At 49.4% G+C, this 8,722-nt stretch overlaps 1 pseudogene; it reads left to right on the top strand.

Annotated features, from left to right (window-relative positions):
* Positions 1-509: 509 nt before the first annotated feature.
* On the top strand, positions 510-1,511 carry LOC125947051 (uncharacterized; annotated as a pseudogene).
* The last annotated feature ends 7,211 nt before the right edge of the window (positions 1,512-8,722 follow it).

Here is an 8,722-nt window from a genome sequence, read left to right as displayed (position 1 = left end):
GTTTGTCCTCGCTTCGTGCTGCTTATATTTGCAATTTGTGTAAGCTCTACACTGTATAAGTCCCCACTCCTGCCATAGCCCTAACAGGGCTGCAGTATGTAAAAATAAATAAATAAATAAATATATATATATATATATATATATATATATTATATATATATTGTAATGAAGAAGAGTAACCTGTGCCTCAGCAGCATCTGAGGCACAGGTTAATCTCTGAGGGGATAAGCATAGGAAATGTTCATGTTCGGGTAAGCATTGGATTCATGGTTTGCGATACTCCTGCAAGGAGCTACGTCAAATGTATTGTTGGCCACACTGGATATTATGCGTGCGAGCGATGCAACCAAAAAGGGCAGCACCTTGAGAACAGGGTGACATTTCCCAAACTTCATGAAGCTGCACGGACGAATGCATCATTTCGATCTCAAGAGAACAAACGCCACCATTCTGGTGTTTCACCATTCCTTCCCTTGACTGACATGATTCCATTCTTCCCATCTGAATACATGCACCTTGTTTGCCTGGGAGTCATGCGACGACTCTTAAGGAATTGGGTATGGCAAGACCACAGTAATAGATTGAGCAGACTGTGTCGCAATCAACTGAATGAAAGCCTGCGAGAGGCATCCAAGGCCTTTCCAACATATTTCCAGCGGAAACCAAGGGGCCCAGAAGAGCTTGATCGGTATAAGGCAACAGAGCTTCGGACATTCCTACTTTATGTGGGGCCTGTTGTCCTAAAGCCTCTTCTGCCTGCATCTCAGTACAAGCATTTTGTAATGTTTCATGTGGCTGTCAGAATTTTAGCATCGCCTCAGCACTACCGTGAACACAATGTTTTTGCCAAAGATTTGCTAAGGTATTTCGTTCGAGAGCTTAGTGAGCTATACGGGAAAAAGCAGCTCATGTACAATGTATACTCTTGCTGACCAGTGCCTAGACCATGGCCCTTTAGATGAGTTTAGCGCATTCCCTTTCGAAAGCTACCTTGGACGAATTAAAAAGTTGCTGCGATCTTCCAACAAGCCACTTTCGCAGCTAAGTAGGAGAATTTCGTACTGAGGCAGTCATCCAGGAACCAAGTTAAGCAGAAACTGCAACATGTGAAGCCTGGAGACTGCTTCCTGATTGACAGTACTCCTGTGCTGGTTCTGGAGATAATGGCAGACCACTTCAAGGATGGGATTTTGCCAAATGCCAGGGACTTGTTCAAACTTCCACTGAACTCGTCTGAGTTGAATATCTGGTGCTGCAATACGTTGAGTAACGAAAGTAAGGTCTGGCATCTTGATGACCTTCGGAACACAGCTCAGTGCCTGAGGCTAAACTACAAGCAAGGAAATGTTTTTATTCCTCTTTTGCACTTTCACTGAAGCTGTCAGTGGCCGTTGGGCTTTTAGTGACCCAAACTGCCTTAGTCAGCCGTCCAACTGCCACATAGCATGCCGTTCAAACACTTACGGCAAGCATGCTGATAGCTGTACAACCAGGACACATTGCATGTCAATTCTCCAATGAATGACCAGCTGTCATTCTCGCTTCTGCTGTGTTTTCACCGCATCAGGCTCACCCTGCCATGCCTCTTCAGAAGTCACTGCTCACACTCGGGTGCTTCACAACCTCCATGACTTAGTTACCGAGTGGCGCAGCCGAGTGTCTGAGCCATACACTTCCCCTAAATCACTGTGGTAGGAGGACGACAATTTAATGTTTGTGATCGGTGTGCGGAAGCAATATTTGAAAATGCGCGGGCTTTTCCGTGCTTGTGCTCGGTGTGCGGGGCCGAAAAGCGCGGGAGTGAGCGTCGCTGGTGCGCGTGGTCGGTGCGCGTGTCGGGAGAGACCATCTGGAACGACGGGGCAGCCAGGCTGACAGAACGGGCAGTGCAGCGAGATGGAGCAGACCGAACGCCGGCCCACGTCCCGGCATCCCGGTCCTGCACTGTGAACTGGGCACCGCCCCGGCTTCTACCATCGACGCGGGTCCTGCGGAGCTGGGCCTCGTTCCCGCTCGCACGACCGCTGCCGTGCTGCCGGGCTCGGGCCACGACCCAGAGCCCCCTGGTCCTGTTCCGAACCGGGCGCCGCCCCGGCTTCTACCATCGACGCGGGTCCTGCGGAGCTGGGCCTCGTTCCCGCTCGCACGACCGCTGCCGTGTTCCAGGCTCGGGCTACGTCCCGGAGTCCTGGTCCTGTTCCGCAAACCGGGTGCCGCCCCGGCTTCTACCCCACGGCTGTGCTGGGCTTCGTCCCGGCTCTCATCCCACCGCCACGGTGCCGAGCTCGGGCTATAACCCAGAGCTAACGCTCCGGAACCGGGCTACGTCCCGGTGCCACCCTGAACGTCAACCGCCGCCCGTATACCCACCGCCGCCAGAGCCAAGTCCGCCGAGCCGTCACCACGAGACCGGACTCCTGTTTAGAACTGTGAGTGCTCGAGCGTGACACTGAACCAGCTTATCTGTATAGTTCATGTTCATGTCTTGTCCCACGTGCCGTTCGTGTCATAAATACGTCTCTTTGTGTCTCTGGTTGCCTTCTTGTGCGTCTGGCTAACCTGCGCCCACACTTAATCATCACAATTTTGGCGAGCTTGCCAGGATCGGCTTTAACATCTTGCCGACAGCTAGACGCACGGGAGGAAACCATGGATATTGAGAGACTATACGCGATCGGCAAGCACATGGGCTTAGCTGGCGCCGCTCTTCGCGAGTGGATTGACGCGCAACGCGCGACAGAAAGGGAACTTCGCGCCCAAGCTCGTGAAGATCAGCGCGTGAACTTTGAGCTAGAAGAAAAACGGCTATAAGCCGAGGAACGCGTTTTACTGCTGAAGCTCAAGCTTCAAGAACAGACAACCAGTTCGAACGTGCGAGATAGTGGACGACCGCTGAGCAACCTCAAACTAATGGATGAAGAAAGGATACGCGTCGAGGCTGTTCGATTAGCGGAACTTGCTGCAGCTAAGCAATATTACGAAGAGAGGAAGCAGCCCCAAGAGAAAGAACTCAAGATACTGCGAGCAGAACTGCATCACATGAGAAAGATGCCCGAAGTTGGCAGATTCGATAGCGCCTGTGACGGCCTAGAGAAGCGCACCACTGAGGAGGCCTTGATGCAGGGTGACGAGGATAAGAGGATGGTCGACATCCCGATCAAGGTTTGCGTAAACAAGGAGCAGAGCACAGCAGAGAAAGAGGTAGCTTCACCTCAGAACAAGAGTGACTCTGTCATCGAAAATACCAGTGATCGCCAGGCAGCAGACATAACGAGGCATTTAGATTCCAAGAAACAGAGTAATGAGAAAGCCAGAAGATACCCGAAGCGTCCCAGATGTAAGGCAACGTGTAAGGGCACGAAGAACTTGCACAGAACGCCTAAGGGCAGGAAGAAGATGTGGGTGACAATGAGAAAGTCCAAGAAGCCAGAGTTCTACCAAAGCCATTCCAAGCCGTGCGAGCAATCTATAGCCGAAGGAAAGAGAAGGAAACAGGCTGGAAGTAGGCAAGCATGGGAGTTGAGGAAAAGGCGAAAAAAAAAGTGAACAGGTGTAACTGGTATGATAAATAACGAATATTAGTTAGGAATGGCCTCGGACAATTGGAATGTCAGTTACAAATGTGTGTTGTGGACAAGTGTATAGATGGAGAGTTTGGGACAATGAACTAGTGAACATTTCTAACAGTGGAGTGCAGTGCACTATGTGGTGTGAAGTGAAATTACCGGACCAGAAGAAAGAACTCAGTGACGAACGGGCGAACTGCGCACTCTGTGTTGTGTGTTACTCATATTTAGTCGACGCGTCCTACCTCACCACCGCGTCGTTCTTGAACAGGGGGGAAGTGTGGTAGGAGGACGACAATTTAATATTTGTGATCGGTGTGCGGAAGCAATATTTGAAAATGCGCGGGCTTTTCCGTGCTTGTGCTCGGTGTTCGGGGCCGAAAAGCGCGGGAGTGAGCGTCGCTGGTGCGCGTGGTCGGTGCGCGTGTCGGGAGAGACCATCTGGAACGACGGGGCAGCCAGGCTGACAGAACGGGCAGTGCAGCGAGATGGAGCGGACCGAACGCCGGCCCACGTCCCGGCATCCCGGTCCTGCACTGTGAACTGGGCACCGCCCCGGCTTCTACCATCGACGCGGGTCCTGCGGAGCTGGGCCTCGTTCCCGCTCGCACGACCGCTGCCGTGCTGCCGGGCTCGGGCCACGACCCAGAGCCCCCTGGTCCTGTTCCGAACCGGGCGCCGCCCCGGCTTCTACCATCGACGCGGGTCCTGCGGAGCTGGGCCTCGTTCCCGCTCGCACGACCGCTGCCGTGTTCCAGGCTCGGGCTACGTCCCGGAGTCCTGGTCCTGTTCCGCAAACCGGGTGCCGCCCCGGCTTCTACCCCACGGCTGTGCTGGGCTTCGTCTCGGCTCTCATCCCACCGCCACGGTGCCGAGCTCGGGCTATAACCCAGAGCTAACGCTCCGGAACCGGGCTACGTCCCGGTGCCACCCTGAGCGTCAACCGCCGCCCGTATACTCACCGCCGCCAGAGCCAAGTCCGCCGAGCCGTCACCACGAGACCGGACTCCTGTTTAGAACTGTGAGTGCTCGAGCGTGACACTGAACCAGCTTATCTGTATAGTTCATGTTCATGTCTTGTCCCACGTGCCGTTCGTGTCATAAATACGTCTCTTTGTGTCTCTGGTTGCCTTCTTGTGCGTCTGGCTAACCTGCGCCCACACTTAATCATCACAATCACGGATACCACCTGAGCCTGCACCTAGCTTGCTGAAACTTCAATTGTGCCTTTGATGTCTCCACTTTTTACGTTTTGAAGTGCACTTCATCTGGAACAAGTTGCAGCACGGAAGACTAAACGGCCCTCTTCAGGGCCACCCAAACTATATGACTGGCAGGGACGTGGTAACTCCCACTCTGCCTTCGTACACCCTCTAGAAAATTTGCATGTGGTTACGTTTGTGTGTGTTTGAGTAAAATATCATTGAATATCTTGGTAAGTGCTTCTGAAAGAAAAATTATACAGAACAGTTCTTTTCGAGAATACACAGAAGGAAAGAGCAAGAGAGTAAACAAGCCATCTATTTAGTAATCACAAATAATGCCACTATGGATGAAGGAAAACAAAAACAAAACAAAAAAACTTGGCAACATGAACAAGAAACCAGATGGTTCCACATTTTCTGTGATCATGACAGTAACAGAGCAAAATGACAAATGTAAAGTCATTGTTGCACTTCATTCGCACAAGCAGTGAGTGCCTGTTAAGGTATGCTGCAGACAGGTTCTGTTTTCCAGTGATAAGTGCCCTGTTTGTGCTAGCTTAATGTATTCTCAAAACTGACGGGGATTAATTTCTGTAATTGGCATGTTTTAAATAGAGCTGCTTTGTTTTAGAAAAGAAACCAGCATAAAATCCAGGAGGACAGAAACAAAAGAAGTGACCGAACAAGAGTTTACTTCGAGATTTTAGTTTATCTTCACAATGCCCAACATAGCATTTTTGACACACAAGAGTTCGGTAGCTCAAAAGGCTGATATAAGTGTGGGAAAGTTCGTAAAATTCTCACTAGTGTCTTCGACACACTTACAACAATTACAAAAGTTATAAAGACTTTTTTTCAGGCGGGGGGAGGATACAAATGTACTTTCCAGGCGACAAAGTTTCAGTTGTTTTTAATCTTTATTATTATTATTATTATTATTATTATTATTATTATTATTATTAATATTAATATTATTATTATTATTATTATTTGTAAAATGGGTTTGGGGCTTTCTGGGGTTATTCAAAGGATATATCGCAACTTAATGTTTTGCATGTGCGTGATCCCTGCACCCACATCTCACCTTAACAATTGGTTCATACATTATTCTAAATGTCTGCACTCGCCTAAACAAGGTTCAAATGTTATTCTAAATGTCTGCATTCTTTATCAGTGAGCAAAACAGATGTCATGCTCGCATGTCAGGAGCTGTTTTCTTAATTAGTCCGTTTCCAGAAGCTCACTTTCAAGAGTTGTGCATGCCTTTCCCATCTCATGCACATCATTAAAACAGGTGGTATAGCTGCATTAACAACAATGAAAGAATAAATGGCCACCTGTGTGCTCATGGGCAGCAAAAAGCAACGTTCATGCATTCTATAATTGATGTGCTCATCAATTGATGTGAACCCTGCCACATGTAAAAGGGCTCTGCAAATTATTTCTGTGGCATGTGAACTCTCTGGCATATTTGTCATGTAGCCACCCTTGAATTGGTTTGCGATATGGCTACAGAAGCCATCAAGCTTGCTGTGTGCTGAAAACAGTCGATTCACATTGGGCCCCTTCTCTTCTTTCTTATGCAAAAATGCGCAAATATGAGATTATTTCGTTGTTTATTCTTCTCTGTTGTGATCACCTCGGCGTGCATATTGCTGCCCATCTCATGTTTTGCACGGTCACTGTGCCACCACATCAGTAGCACTACTGAGATGCCCATCAGCTTCCAGGCAACAAATTCCTTGCTGACAGCTCTATTCATTTGAGTGAATGCAGCACTCTTTCAAGGCATTAATAACAACATGCCTAATGCTTGAAAAATGAGCTGCAGTGAGGCGCAGCGATGTAGTTCTGACTAGATTGCAACATATTTGGGCTAAGCCTGACAGTGACTGCACAATAGAGCAGGTTGGTCATCATTCAGCATCTTGCATATTTAAGCCTCGGATCTTAACGGCAGCAGCCCTGGCTGCTTCCACACATGTGTAAAGATAGCATGAACACAGTATATACATCTGCATCTATGCATGCAGCATGCACATCGTCACTCGAGTAGCCGTTTGGTGTGCTGCAAGCACAATGGAAGCACCACATTAATCCACACTCAATTTTACATTATCTCAAGCTGTGCCGTGGAAGATGAGACATGGCACGATTACTGTATCTGTGATGCCGCATGGCACGTCCTTATAGTTGTCATGCACATGTCATCTTCTACATGATCTCCCTTATGAATGAAGCATCAGCTTAACCACTGCCTCGCACCATAGCATAGAGACACTAAAGAGCAATACTAAGTCATCTTAGACTGACTTACGTTGACTTTTACTGCAGAATATAACGGCTAAATGTTTTTTTCTATTTTAATGTCGTACTGGTGCATCAATGTGGTAGTACGAAAGATTTCAGTGTGTTCCCTCATATTCAAGATGTTTTAACACAGGGGAAGTACTTAAAATTTCGTAAGGTTATTCTTTGGCTTCTTTAGAATGAAGTCATTCTTGACCAGATAAACAAGTAGACCCGTGTAGGTCTTGTCAAAATTCAAGACATCACAGTGAGCCTGGTGCTAGAACTTCACCGCAGCACTACCACTCATCTTCCAATTTTGTTTCTTCTCGGACTTGCCAAGCTGCCTCTAATGTGAACAGTGGCCGTTTTGCTATTGCAGTGCAGAATTTACAGCCTAACTTGGTAGTCCCCTTTAGCACACCTATAATGTAAAGTGTAAAATTGCCGTTACAGTTGAGCCTTATCTGAGGTGAGTACATGGTTATGAAAACAGGCACCAGAACCATGAGAATTTTCCTGTGTGCAGTGGCATGGGAGATAATGACGATTTGGTTAGAGTGAATGTACTAGCCATTTTCGTATCCACTTCTCAGGTCTAGTTACATAATATATGATATTGCCACACCTTGCAACATGCGGGACATAATTAGAAAGCCGAAGACGCGCGCTAGTTCACGCGCCATGCGCCGGACCTGCTTTGACGGGCGCCATCGAAGAGGCAGACGAAGTTACTCCGATCCACGCGCGGGTGCTTGAGCTTTGCGTTTCTTCAGCTGGCGGTCAGAAACTCGACGCTCAACTCCTCAACGCTTCAGGTCGCCTGTTCTCCTAGAACGTGACATTTCTGGTGGAGGTGCGGGGTTGCCGTCGACCTATGCAACAGACCCCTCCTAGCAGCAAGAACGTCAGCGCCATACCGGAGCTTACACCAGTGCACCGTGCCAGCCGGAGAATTCGGGGACTGGCCCCTGAGATTGTGCCGTCAACCATGAGCACAATGGCTGCGGTGGAATGTACGGCGACAGTACCAACTCATTTAACGTTGCAGAGCCCGCGAGTGCCGCGTTCCTTCCACGGCGACCTTTATGAAGACGTGGAAGACTGGGTGGACGACTTTGCACGAGTAGCCAATTGCAACAAGTGGTACGACTGAGCGAAATTAAAGAATTTGTATATCAGCCTCGAGGGCGGTGCTCGCACCTGGTTCCAGAACCGCGAAGAGGCCCTGACATCATGGCGTGAGTTACGTCGGAGGCTCTCGGACACGTACTCGAGCCCCGATCGCCGAGAGCGAGCAGAACGGCCCCTCCAATCGCGTGCTCAGAAGCCCAATGAAAGTGTTCTGATGTACGTTGAAGACATGACACGTCTCTTCAGGCGAGCCGACCCTAGCATGCCGGAAGACAAGAAGCTCCGTCATTTGATGCGGGGTGTCAAAGAACAGCTCTTCGGTGGGCTTGTTCGTAACCCGCCGAGGACGGTTACTGAGTTCCTCGCAGAAGCCGTTGCTATAGAAAAGGCGCTGCAGCAGCGGTCGAACCAGTATGACCGGCAAGTGAATGCTGCTTCGACAACCATCGGTCTGGGAGCCTTCGCGACTGACATTGAAGTGCTCCGCGAGCTAATACGATCGGTAGTCCGCGACGAGCTGCAGCAGCT

Source organism: Dermacentor silvarum, chromosome 7, assembly GCF_013339745.2.
Source record: "Dermacentor silvarum isolate Dsil-2018 chromosome 7, BIME_Dsil_1.4, whole genome shotgun sequence".
NCBI lineage: Eukaryota > Metazoa > Arthropoda > Arachnida > Ixodida > Ixodidae > Dermacentor > Dermacentor silvarum.
This window is presented reverse-complemented; position numbering and strand designations above follow the sequence as displayed.